This window comes from Egretta garzetta, unplaced genomic scaffold (genome assembly GCF_000687185.1).
Source record: "Egretta garzetta isolate BGI_Z169 unplaced genomic scaffold, ASM68718v1 scaffold55, whole genome shotgun sequence".
In the NCBI taxonomy this organism is placed as follows: Eukaryota; Metazoa; Chordata; class Aves; order Pelecaniformes; family Ardeidae; genus Egretta; species Egretta garzetta.
In genome coordinates this window covers 1,768,019-1,782,975 of record NW_009259863.1, presented here as the reverse complement: position 1 = coordinate 1,782,975, position 14,957 = coordinate 1,768,019, and positions in this window count along the sequence as shown.

The window sequence follows — 14,957 nt, the reverse complement described above, 5'->3', positions numbered from 1 at the left end:
ACCTTTTATTTTCTTTCCAATTCTCTCCCCCATCCCACTGAGGGAGGGGGGAGTGAGCAAGCGGCTGCGTGGTGCTGAGTTGCCAGCCGGGTTAAAACAAGACAAGAAGTCAAGAGACAGAGTGTGATAAAAATATAAGATGAAAATATCATGTCATGTAAGATTTTCAACAGCCTATTTACCCTGATATACTCGAAGCTGTTGGTAGCCAGTAACATTAAAGGAAGACTGTATGAACATCACAAGTGCACAGTAGTCACTTCTTTTTAATTTGCTCTTTCAGCGTATAGCTATTTTGTGTCTTTCAAGCTCATAAAATGTAATCCTAATGTTTAACATCCATCAACAGACTTGTATTTCCTAAAATTGCCGAAGTACTTTTTGATCTCATGCCTACTTCTGCCAACCCTAGCAACCCGCAACAGTGTTTTCTATTGTTTAGTTATACAGAGTATTCCATTTGATTTATTTCAATCTGTTACCATCTTTTAATGTAGCCTTCTTGTTTCATGTTAATTTCTTTGATTTTTTGACTGGTTTTTACCACTGAGCTAGTATTTTCAGTTAAAACTCTGTAGTAATTCTAAGGTCTCCTTTTGGAAAAGTAATAGATAATTTTCAGGGTCTCATCTTATACAGATTTTTCAGGGTTGCTTTTTTTACATGTGAATAACTTTGCAGCTATTAATACTGAATTCTATCTGCCAACTTACTGTCCGTCACAATGAGATCCTCCTGCACCTTTTCAGTCTGTTGTTTTTTTTTTTTTTCACTATCCTGTAGTACCTTGTATTCATACCAAAGCCTGTCACCTCATTAATTATGCCTTTTTTTAAACCACTGGTGAATATGCTGAATGTCAGTTCTGTTAACAGATGTTATATTTTTGTCAGTTCTTGATATTTCTTGGAATTTCTTATAATGCACTTGCAGAATTTGTTTAATTTTATTAATCAAAATTGTTTTCTTAGAACTGTATGTTATTTGTTCAATTTTTATTCCTTTGACAGACTATACTATGTGTTTATCAGGAATTTATATTTCAATTAAATAAGCCTTTAATATAAGGAATTTAATTTGGAAAGAAAAGTTGAAGAAGGTCTTGGTTTATTCTTGTTGTACTTGTGCTTGCTGAGAACGATGTTTATTAAGCATTTCATTTAGAACATCAAATTATCTGCAACAACAAAAAAATAATTCCCCATTCCAGGAAATATAGACATCATGCTTTTAGTTAAAATTCTGGTAATACCTACCTTAATTCACATATTGAAAATGTAGTCAACAAATATCCTTATTGCAAGCTCTAAAAACAATCCCATAAAGGTATCAAATACCTTAACTTAAAAAGTATGAATAAGGTATGTATGTGTCAATATGCTACAAAAATGACTACTTAATGTCTAACTCTCAACTGGTTTTGTAGTCAGTGGAATAGGTAAGTTGCTATTTTTCTTGGCTATCTATCCTTTCTTAGACATCTATCTTAAAATAAAGTGCATCTCCTGCTTGATTGGCTAGTTCTTATTAATTATACTGAGAACACGTTCTTCAGCTTGGAAAACTGCATAGCTTTCAGGTGGCTGAAGTAAGAATTTTGTCATTTTTCTTTCAGCTAAAAGTAATGCCATAGTCTTTTTACTAAATGAATTGTCTGCCAATGTTACCAAAAACATATACCTGCAAGCCAGACAATAAGAACTCTTCTGGTCTACAAGGCATGAAAAACATGTGGGCATGATACAAGCAGTGTAAGGTTTTGTACAAACTCCAATGGATGGAAGTAGTCAAGATGCAGAGAATTGTGAGACTGGGAAAGAAAGAGAGAAATCTTTCTCTTTTTTGTGATGTACAGCACCCTGCACATAGATCGAGTGAGAAAACTCTCCTAATTGAGTTTTAATGTTGAAGTGTTCAAATTTCTCAAGGGTGGCTTTGTATCATTAACTTCTACTAAAAGGCAATTTAATCAGTTGCAACTCCCTTGGATGTGAAACATAAGGGAAATATGGAAAAGGAAAACTATTTTCAAAGTATATAGTACAAGGAATACGAAATACAAAAGTTGAATTAACTGTAGAAAAGCTGACTGTACCTAAACAATATTTGTACTGTCTATGTTTTTGCGTGTCTGTAGAATAATGATGTTGCATTTGCATGGAATGGGAAGTAAAAAAGTTTCGCTATTTAGAATCATAGAATCATAGAATGTTTTGGGTTGGAAGGGACCCCTAGAGGTCATCTAGTCCAACCCCCCGGCAGGAGCACTTTCCAGGGGTGGGGCCTCCGCTACCTCTCTGGGCAACCTGTTCCAGTGTTTTACCACCCTCATTGTAAAGAATTTCTTCCTTATATCTAGTCTAAACCTACACTGCTTCAGTTTAAAACCATTACCCCTTGTCCTAACACAGCTGGCCCTACTAAAAAGACGTTCCCCATCTTTCCTATAGGCTCCCTTTAGGTACTGAAAGGCCGTAATCTGGTCTCCCCGCAGCCTTCTCTTCTCCAGGCTGAACAAGCCCAACTCTCTCAGCCTGTCCTCATAGGAGAGGTGCTCCAGCCCTCAGATCATTTTAGCAGCCCTCCTCTGGACCCACTCCAACAGTTACATGTCCTTCCTGTGCTGAGGGCTCCAGAGCTAGATGCAGTACTCCAGGTGAGGTCTCACCAGAGTAGAGTAGAGGGGCAGAATCACCTCCCTCGACCTGCTGGCCACACTTCTCCTGATGCAGCCCAGAGTACGGTTGGCCTTCTGGGCTGTCAGGGCACATTGCGGACTCATGTCCAGCTTTTCATCCACCAGCACCCCCAAGTCCCTCTCGGCAGGGCTGCTCTCGATCCTTTCTTCCCCCAGCCTGTACTGATACTGGGGGTTACCCTGACCCAGGTGCAGGGCCTTGCACTTGGCCTTGTTGAACCTCATGAGGTTCACACAGGCCCACCTCTCCAGCCTGTCCAGGTCTCTCTGGATGACATCCCTTCCTTCTGGTGTGTCAACCGCACCACTCAGCTTGGTGTCATCCACAAACTTGCTGAGGGCACACTCGATCTCGCTGTCATTGATGAAAACATTAAACAGCACTGGTCCCAGCACAGACCCCTGAGGGACATCACTTGTCACTGGTCTCCATCCAGACATCGAGCCATTGACCACTACCCTCTGGATGCAACCATCCAGCCAGTTCCCTATCCACCAAACAGTCCACCCATCAAATCCATAGCTCTCCAATTTAGAGAGCAGGATGTTGTGGGGGACCGTGTCAAAGGCAAGTTTTGCCTGCTTTTTATATTTATGTTATTATTTGTGGCAGATAATGTCTTAGAACTACAAACACTCGACTCTGAGATTTAATATTCATGTACAAAATCACGTTTGATATCCTGACCACATCTCTCTTTAACAGTCATGACTGTGTATGGAATTTTTAAAGATAAATTACACTGAAAGTGTTCTTCGGTGCTGTTAATTTACTAATCATTTACCTGTTCCTGATTATGATGTGTGGAAATTGCAAGAAATTAGCACTTCTTATGTATTTTATGCAAACAAGAAGACCTAATGTGTCTCCTTTTTTGGACAGGATCCAGGATGGAATAATTAATTTAGCCACCCTCTTGCCATGTACTTCTGAAGATATTTAGGAGAAATATTGATCTGAAGTGTATGACTTCTGGCTATATATTTTCTTTTGTTTGTCATCTATATGGAGATGATGGTGATTTTAACTACACATACATATATACAGTGATAGGTGTAGCATCAGGTTATGCAATTAAAGACTTGTCTCCCACACTAGAAAGAGCCCACTGGTATGATGGCAAGCAGAGGCACCCAAATATCCCAGTCAGAGATATGAGTCCCCTCCTTGAACTGCCAGAGCTGTCATACGGGACTCAGCCTCAGGGGACACCCTGCACAGGAGTCAGCAGGGGAGGCTCCCTGGGGCATTTCACATAGAGGAGACAGTCTCCAGGGGTGTGGAGATTAGTGTGGGAGGATCATTTTGGGATTGGAGGTAGGGATGGACTCAGGCAGTTTGGGAGGGAAAAGTGTGGGGAAATAGAGGGATAAAGTGATAGAAGGGGCAGGTTGCATGTAAATAGTGGCTGGTCAATACATTTATCCTTGATCAGAACAGTCTGTCTTTTCTTCTTATTAAACTTCATTTCTACTGTCTATTCTGCATACACATGTATGCATGGAGGTCTAGCAACTAGACTACCAGGTGGGACCAGAGGTCACAGGGTCGTTTGTGTCTGGGTAGCAGCAACTGGAGAGAAACTGGAATACATGCACACTGTGTGGGTATATACGGCAATGCATGTAATTGCTCGCGGGCATCAAGGTGGCCTAGTTGGCAAGTAAAATAAGAGATGTGGAAGCCAGGTATCAAAGTCACCATAAATTGTTGGCTACTGGAGAGACTAGCAGGTCCAAGCCGGCTACTGGAGAGACTAGCAGGTCCAAGCCAGCTACTGAGGAGACTGTAAGGTCTAGCAGTCAACTGGAAGACCCATTTGTATGTGTCTGTGCATTAGGCAATTGGAGATCAGAGAGTATAGAGGTCAGCTACTGGACAGACTAAGTGTCTAAGGCCAGCTGCAGGACAGAACCATATTATATGTATACATACACATATTTTCCATTAATGGGCATTCATCCTGAGCAGCAAGAAGGGGGAACAAGATCAGGCCATTACTGCTGTTAGTGTTTGTCTAAATGCTGTGTGTTGCATCTGTGCTGGTCTGTGTAGCCAGCCATGTGTATATGCATATATGTGTTGTGTGTATATATGCATTTGTGCCTGCTAGGGATGCATGCTCAACCTCATTGCTAACTGCACCTTGGGAGATGGGACTGTTGCAGTCTTATGTTTATTGGGCTACTGCATTCAGCAACTCCTAGCAGTAGGCCTGACAGAAAAAAAAAAATTATAAATTTGATTAACTATATGCACCACTTAAATGTTAAATAAATGCATATAAAATAGTAATAAATTCTAATTCCCATTTCTCTTCCAAGATTTTTTACAATCTGTTGTTATGGCTGTGCGTCACTGAGTGCTACATATTGTCCTTCCTCATATCTGTCAGTGGCCTTCTGCAGGAACATTTGTGCTATTGCAGAATGAAATTATGCAACATGAAGCACACCATTAACATTGGACAAGGTTTTCTAGATGTCCAAATATCAAAATGATTTGTATATAGACTGTGGACATGACAAGCCAAATGTTATTAATCAGCTGTAGAGAAGACAGAGATGAAGAGACTGTGTCCAGGTTCTCTGGAAATATTTGTTCTTCCTTGTGAGAATGTAAGTCCATCCTGTCTATCACAGATGTAAATAGCAGTTAGAGCTGACTGAATTTATAGTTTCCTGAAGGAAATGTCTGATGAATTCATATCTCTAACACAGATGGAAGACATACAATTATTGGACAGAACCAAGATGCTTGCCTGGTAACAGCAAGATTCTCTATTTGGCATATAGTAATGATTTTTCTGTTTCAGCTATTTCTATTCATATATTACATAAGGTAAAAATAATGCTTTTGAGCATAAGATGCAGCAAGAACTTGCAAAGAACAAGGAAGAGAAACCAAATACCAGCTTGGCCCAAAATATGAAATGGAAAATGTCATGTTAGCAACAGAGAAACAGTAGACAAAGAGCAGATATATGAATAGAGCTGTTAGCAAATATGGGCAGGAGATTGCATGTGTGTTGTTATTTCTCTTTTAGACCAAGAAAAACATGCAAAAATTTGCCCAAATGCTATGATTAGTGACAATGAGAATGGAAAAAAGCTCATATTAAATGTTAGCATTAGGCATTAAAAAAGAGGGGTGCGCTTTGACTTCCAAAGTAGTTATGGAGAAAATATGGTGCTGTCTAACAAAGTGATTCAACACGCCTGAGATCTGAACCATCCTTCAGAGATGTCTATCAATGTGCATTAAATATACAAGCATTCTAACATGATTATGTTCCACCCTGGAAGCCTCATTTTGATGCCATATTTAGAAGATGCATCCCGAACTCTTCACTCAGTCCTTCTCTAGAGGGAGCTGATGACAAAGCTCTTACTGTCTTTAGTGATGACAGAGCTATTATTGTTTTCATCCTAGGATCTTCAGATATATCCTACTCATTTTCTGCAGTCTGCACTTGTAGTGCTGTAATTGAGATGTCATTTTTGAAATATATGAAATCTCACTGGTTCTGTGGAACACAGCATACGCATCCTATCTTGTCCTTTACTACTTTATGATTTTAGTTGATAACACTAAATGGAATAAGGTGTTTTGGATTACCTGGTTAGTTTGCACATATTAACTGCAAAGAACCCAGTAAAATTAAGTTTTATATAAACAAAACATGGTTTTAGACAATAAATTGTTAAACATGATCACAATAAGCTGGAAATAATCATGGTTTAAGAAAAGATGAAACAAATTTAAAGTAACAATGTTTAAAATAGAACAGTGGGGAAGAAAATAATTATATTGTTACATTCTTTTAAATATCAGGCCCACTGAATACATTTGCTCATATGAAACAGAACTATTTACGAATATTGCCTGGGAACAGATTTTTAAAGTGTCACATGCCAATTAACACAGTACATGTGAACAGAAGCATAATGAATTTGAGAGAATAATATTCCCACATGCAGAAAATGTCAACAACATAATCAGCAGCTATAGCATATGGTATATTGAGCTCAAAAACTTGTTTATACTGTCTTGAATCTCCCACTAATAAGATCTCTATTAACGAAATACAAAGAAATAAAGCTGAAGTGCCATTCAGAAGTGTCACTTCCTGTTTGAGATTCAGGTATGAAGATTGATTGATGTGCTTCCCAGTGCCAAGTTTGACATATAATCCAGTGGGATTTGTATAGCATTAATACTATAGAGTGTAATTCATAATTTACTGAAGTTCCATAAAACTGCTCACTAGCTAAAATAGATGTTGAACAAGGTATTCATGTGTGTGTTCATGCAGGTGAATATTTCTGAACTCTTAATATCTGAAATCACAATAATCAGTATTTTCAAAACCACGTATGCAGGGCTGAATTAATAACTTTTCTGGACTGTGCTTCTGTCATCGTTTGTTCATACTGAACATAAATGACCAGAAGAATATTTCTCCAGTGTTCTAGGCAGTAATTTTCAGCTAGCAAAGCAGGTTCCTGAGCCAAACTATTTTTTTATTCATTTACATCTGGCTGCAAGGCAATACAGATCTGGTGGCAATGAAGTATCAGTGTTACACTGGATGATCTCTCTTTGATCTTCCTGATGCTTTCAGAATGTTTCATGTCAAGGAGAAGGTGAGCATACCAATAGTATCTTAAAAACCCTGAACCTATGGACAAAGAAAATAAATGGGTATTAAGTGGACATGATAGCTGAGCCTTGAAATCAGACTGTTGATAATTCCTTCTGCATTTCTGACTCTTTACTTTTAGAAATTCTTGAGAGACGTGAGCTTAAAGTCAAGTAACGTCATTAGTTATAATAATTTTCATTTTTTATGTAGCTGAAATGAAGCAAGATTTAATCAAAGCCCTGGAATGTTTCCCTCTAATTTTACCAGAAATTTTCATCAAGCTCTTCTGTCCCATCTTCTGTTCTTCCTCTTTCAACATCCCTGTTAATAGTATTAGTGGAATGTAGTTATTAGCTCTTATTAAAGCCTTGAGAGCATCATTCTAAATCACTCAGTTTCTTTCCAAAGCTTCCTCTTCTTGATAGCATTGGTCAAGTTGAATTGTCACATACATAATCCGAGAAACACTGTCCATGAAAGTGGATCCAGGCTAAGATCAGATGCATCTTATAATGATTTACACACTCTGCTGAAACAGAAGTACCCCAGTTCTCAAATTTGAAATAAAGGGGCGGATACTGCCAGAAGACTATGTGATTTATTCCATCTACCTCTAAGGCTTAACTGTGGTGCTTTTTTCTGAGTTGGAAAGGGATGTCCAGAAAGCAGTCAGATCTTAGAGGCTCTTGAATTTTCCTCTATAAATATTTCTTTACCTCCACTGTATACAGAGAGTCCTAATTCTTCTTTCTTAGACTAAGCTCTTAATTTAACAATGTCAGGCTATGAAGTTAATACAAGTTGGTTGCTAGACGTTCATGTTCTCACTTTCACTCTGGCAGTAGCCCTGGTCAGATGGTCCCTTATGTTATGAAACTTCATTAAAAAATAGCATAGCTTATTTTTATTCTGCCTCTACTGTAGTGTCTTTTCTAAATAAACAAATTTAGAAATATGAAAAAGACAAAGCAAGTTCTGGTACTTGTTTGAAGCTATGCAAATAAGCACAGAAATATAAAACCAGAAAAAAAAGTAACTTTTAAAAACTGTCATTTAACAGTGAAATTAAATACTGATTCTGCTTGGGGGGGGTTATGATTTTTGTAACTTTATTGCTACATGATCCTCGATACTTGGAGAAACTTTTTTATTGTGAACATAAAGGAAATAAAGAAATACAAGGAAACTATCTTTTAGGTTTACAATCCATTCTTAAATTACAGCAAAGTTGATGGCAATCACAATGATCTTGCAAAGGATAATAAAGGAAATACAGAGGAATCCAATATCCAGTTGAAATTGCAGAACTGTAGATAGTATGAATATGTCTTTTTAAATTCATGATGAGGATGACAATTAGGTGAAGAGTGTCTGAATTTTTTAAAATCCAAAATGCTTACACCTACCAGTTTTAGAGGGCATCTGATATTTCTCACAACTTCCTAACCACGATTCATTGGCTAATTAAGAGCTGTTTAAGAAAACAGTGTAATTAATTACTGTCATTGTTCCCAATAGCTTTTCCCAGTTGTTTTTAGCAGTCTTGCATCCATATATTAATTGCAACACAATCTAGTTTGTGAAGACTACCCAGAAAATATTTGAAATGATGCTAAGCCAGAAATTACTATTTTCAAGAAATAGTAGTATAAGTGCCAAAGACTTTGGTGGCTTTCATCTGGTGCTTAGCTCCACCAGGATACACAAATGCCTACTTTTCTCTATATTTACCTCACTAGACTGGGGACAATCTATTATATAATCGTAAAGTTTTCATTGCAGGTCAGATTATTCCTAAGTAAAGGAGGAGCAATGTTATCCTTTGAACCAAAAGATAAATTCTTAAAGAATTCAGCCTGCTGATGATTAAAATCCATATTTCCCCTGGAACAGCATAGATGACAGCCTTAGTGAGTTCTGATGAGTTTGTTCTCCTTTGCATTTAAAAAAAATCAAAGTTAACTGGGCCAGGAAAAAGATCACAGAAAGAGGGAAGCTCTACAAAGAATAGAGCAGGCTCTGTTGAAGTATTTAATTGTTTAGTGTTCTGTGTTCAATGGAGCAGGAAATAAAATCTCAACTTTGGAGGGATGTGTCAGGTAAGTTTTTTTATATTTACTTTCACTCTATGGTGAGTGTATCACAGCAGATCATCTTCGTCCTTATCATGCATGAAAAAGAAAAAAAAATTGTAAATAGATACTTATTATTCAAGTTTGAATGTATTGGTAACAATAAAACAACTCTTAATTTACACATGAACAACCAGTTTTGATTGATAAAACAGTGAGATAAACCCAATTATTATCAGCTGTTAGAATTACTTTCCCAGGGTTTTCATCTTTTCCATTTCCTCTGATTCTTTCAAAGTGGTATCATTCTGCTTTTTTTCCTCATACTTTTACTAAATAAAGAGTTTTTCCAGACTTAAATTTAGCGATGTCTCTTAACTGTCTTCATTTTTACTTAGCAATGTTTTTTGAAACTTTCAAGCACTGTCAGAAACCTGATTTCTGTGGTAGTTCTGGAGACTTAACTAAGTCATTTTTATTACCGTGCTTGCTTGACCTTACCATTTTCTTGTCCTTGAAGTGCTTATTTGATGGTTGAGTTCAGATCTCTGTTCCTATTTAATGACCTCCCTTGATAATAATTTGAATGCATTTTGTATGAACAGAGCTTCCCAGAATTTGTGAGTGTCAATGCTCTCTTAGACTCTTCTGAGGACTTTGATGCTTTTCAAGAAGCTGGACTCTTACTGCTGTGCCTGGCAGTATGCAATAGATTAGATCATATCGTACATTGAGTATTACTAAGTGTTCATAATGTTGCATAAATGATAACTCCAAAATACATTATATATACCTCTTATGCAGTCATGTACCTTACATAGTCATATGCCTCAAGTAGATAGGTCTCAACTTTTCCTAACAGGCAGAAAGTTTTATTTAAGATAAGGACAAAAACTGTGTGAAGACAAAGCTGCAGAGCAGTCTGTCATTCAGGACACTCTCATGGGAGAGGATTGTGGCCAGCAGGTTGAGGGAGGTTATCCTCTCCCTCTACTCTGCCCTAGTGAGACCCCACCTGGAGTACTGTGTCCAGTTCTGGGCTCCCCAGATCAAGAAAGATGAGGAACTCCTAGAAAGAGTCCAGAGGAGAGCAACTAGGATGATAAAGGGACTGGAGCATCTCCCTTATGAGGAAAGGCTGAGAGAGTTGGGCTTGTTCAGCCTAAAGAAGAGAAGACTGAGAGGGGACCTCATCAACACATACAAATATCTTAAGGGTGGAAGTCATGAGGATGGAGCAATGGGTATGAACTGAGACATAATAGGTTCCAATTGGATATGAGGAAAAACTTCTTTACTCTGAGGGTGACCGAGCACTGGAACAGGCTGCCCAGGGGGGTTGTGGAGTCTCCTTCTGTGGAGACATTCAAAGCCCGCCTGGATGAAGTCCTGTATAACATGCTGTAGGATAACCTGCTTTATCAGGGGGGTTGGACTAGATGGTCTCCCGAGGTCCCTTCCAACCCTTGCGATTCTGTGATTCTGTAAAGAAAAACAGACCTAAACCCAGGACTTTCCTATCAGAAGAACTTTTTAAACACTGACAAAATAGGAAAGGTGTTTTGAAAAATGTCTGGACCTTTTTCAAAAAGATCTGATGTCCCAATTTTGCAATAAGTAAATAATTTTAAAAGACAATTTTAATTCCATAAAAATTATGAACCCTTGAGTTAAGGAAGGTCCTTCCCTGAGTCCAAGGAGGAAAGCATCTTAGTCCTGGAGAATGGTAGCCATTAAAATAATCCATGCCTCAGCATATGCAAGGGTTTAGCATAAACAGCTTTCTGCCAACCCTTGTGAAGACTATTCTGAAATTCTTGACTCTTCCCAGGTTGCTAATTTATGGCTAGTCTGGTAAAGTTGTACTTTACCCATGCAAGTTCAGAATGACACACTGGATCTATTTCTGACTGCCCAAATCAAGATGAATAATGCAGAACTAATTAGCAAGTTCTAGTTATTTTTAAAGGTTATGGTTCTTGCTGGTTATTGGGAAACATTCTCAAAAACCGTTATGGTAACAATACAAAACCAGCCAACTTTATTTCAGAAAGAATCTCAAGGACAAAACTTGATTCTATTTTAAGATGTTATCTTTAGATGGATTAACTGTATATGATTATTGTACTGTTTGTCGAGTTGATTTGTCATGAAAATGCTTCTCATTGTCTAATTTATAATTTACTATTTGATAGGGATTTTTTTGTCATGGTGAGTCTTCAGTTGCCTGTGAGATCTTTCTGCTTAGGGATGTAGTTTTCTTACACAGATGGCATATGATTCTCTAGATTGTACATGTTGGCAAGGCAGTTGTTTCCACTGTAAATATTTTACTCTTAGCTAAATTATTTTTTTTTTTTCTTCAAAATTAAACACAATACAAAACCAAAATAAATCACACCAAAACAAGCATGAAAGAAAAAGATATTTTGGGGGTGTTAATAGGTTATTTTTTTTTTCTCTCTTTCTTTCTGGTATGTCTCTGTGTTTCAGGATACAATTGAACTTCATATTAAAATAAAAAAAAAATATCACTGGAACTGGAGAGTAATTCTCACAGCTGCCATATTCTCTCTTGGTCTCATCATGCAAGCTCCAGCCCCAGTTGCTGCTAGGGACTCATCTATTCTTTTACTGGAGACTGAAATCATATATACTAAAGCTGAAAGTTTGAAAGAGACTTTGCTTATCATTCTGCGATATGAGGACTTAAGAGCTTCCATGATGTGGTAGAATTAGCAAACACTTATTAACATAATACCGAGTTCTGATAATATGAGTCCAACATTCCCTTTTTTACTAAATATACAGAGTCTTGAGTCCCAGTCTAAATCTGATTTAAAAGCTGAAGAATTACCCAACAAATCTCTCTGCTTCTGAAAAATGTGTCATTTGAAGACAACAAAGAGATAAAGGAGAAAAAAGTGACAAATATATAAGATTAATTCTAGCTATATGAATACATTATAATGAGATGGTCAATATATTTCAAATTTAAATGTGGTTTTGAGACAATGGTCTTTCACTTCTTTTAAGAAGTGAAAGTAATTTCAGTGTATTTTGATCAATATGCTCTGAACATGGTTTTATTGGCAAACAGAATCATCTAACTGATCAACTGCACTGGGCATCTGAATGCTTTTACTGAATGTTTGAACACGAGTGTTCTCTTTTTGAAGATAAATTTACATCTTACTTAAGGGTTAAAGCAAGAAGCAAAATTCCCCTTTCTTGTAAATTACAGTTGTTAATGTACCTTTGTAGTATGGTGACCAGTAATACTCAACTATTTCCTTGTTACCCCCTCTTCTGTTTTGTTCTTGTAGTTAGATGTTTAATGAATACATGAAGCAAAATCTTTGGCTCCATTAAAGATAATTGAAACTTCTCATTTTGCAAGATATTGTTACAATTTGTTATCGAGAAAGAAAGTACAACATTTCAGCACAGATCTATTACACTATCTCAGCAATTACTTATTCCTGTTACAGATAATATTTAGACCAGTGTTCAAGGAAAGGAAAAGCAATGGGAATGCATGTTACCAAAAACCATGAATCACTTGATGGGTATAATCATGATGTGTAGAAGGTACTATTTAACCAGTATCAACTGACCATTTCTTTATATCCCCGAAGGAATAATTGTTGTGCATATTCCATTCTATTATTTGTCTCTTGCCATTGTCTATTTCTCTGAGGAAAAATTAATTGGGTAAGCCATGTAAAACATTGCTATTTGCAATCTCTGAATAAAAATAATCTAAATAAAAATAATCTAAAAAAATAATCTAAAAATAATCTAAAAAAAAAATACACAAAACCATGAAGATAGTCTATATCTGAGCAATACTACAAAAGCCTTTTCAAAAGCTATTTGTGTGCAGTATGGACTAGACAAATTCATCATTATGAGTTGTAAGGATCAATTTGTAAGAAGGATGATCTTATTTTAATACTAGGCCAAGTTGTTGAATCATTTTCTTCTCAAGAAAAAAAGAAAAACCGTGGACAGTTTGTTAATATGCTTTACACATAATACAAATCTTCTAAGTCCTTGGAGTGGCACTTAATGAAGGATCATTTGTTCTGATAGCAACTGGTTTTAAAGATATTGCCCAGCTGCAGAAGTTGCAAAACACATTGTCATGGTCAATGCATATGAATAAAACGGCTCTCCAGTAACATTGCTACCCACAAGAAAACTACATTAGGGTAAAAGAAAATCAAGTCACTGCTTCTGAGTAATTAGCAGATTAATGAAATTTGTGTCACAGTGAACTGCTGTGACACATATTTCTATGAATCTTCATATAAAGAAAACTTTCTGATCATATTAAAAATTGAGTACGTATTGTTCCGCTACTGGTTTTTGTTAGTTTCATGGCTATCAGCTAACTTTTTTTCATTCTGTTGTTTGCATGTGTGCAAGTGTATGTGCATCTATTTATATCTATATATACGTCCAAAAAACCCAAATGAAAACACTCCTTATTTCTTCAATTATTGAAAATTTTCTTACATCTTTAAAAAATATGTAATACATATTTGATTTTTATATATTTACTTCATGATTATATGTATATTATATCTAAAAATCTATCAAAACTTACAGATCAGTAATAATTTCTGATTGCTTTCATCTTTAAGGTTTTGTTCACTTAATACGTTTTAAAAGTTGTACTACTGTGATCTAACAAACATCTGTGCCAGGTGTATAAAAATAAATGAAACTATGAAATAAGTATAAATATAAACATGAATATGATAATAACTAAAATTTATATAATTTATAAGAATAACTAAGATTTATAATATTTGTAGTAATTTGTCAGTATCATCAGTTTTTAATAACTGTTAGAAAAAAATTCTAATGTGATCTTCTAAAGTGTTGAATACCATGGAGTACGGCCATTTACAAAATGTTTAGTTATCCCTACTTTTTGCTATGCTTTTCTCTAATTCAAGGATTTCGCCCAAAATATTTACTCCACTGCTGAATAACTCTGAGCACTGTCATGATATAGTGAAGACAGCTTTGATGAGGACTTGGAAGAGAAATCATTCCATACAAACCCCCTATTTATTAACAGACAAATTTTGTATTTCACCAACAAGGCAAATGACATTTTAAATCTTTTACCCTTTTTACCACTTTCAAAGACTTGCTCTGATGTTAAATTTTGAGCAGTTGTCACCAGTTTTGTAAAAGATTAACATGGATGGGATGTTTGACATATAAAAGTATCAGCACCTATTAGTGATAAACACCATGTTCTTTCCTCTCCTGACAGATTATATATTCTTTCATTAAATGTAAAGGAAAGATGACAGGGAAAGCAATAATCTAGATTTTTCTGTTAAAATGTTCCTGGCATATGAGGTGGCTTTTTATATTTTTTAAAAGAAAATTGTCATTGGTAATTGATTCTGTTGGGAAAAGTATGATAAAAAGCGTCTCTACTCCCATAGTTTAGGGGATTGTCAAATTGTGAGTCCATCAATTCTCTTCTAGACTTGCCAGACAGAAGTGTTAACAAGA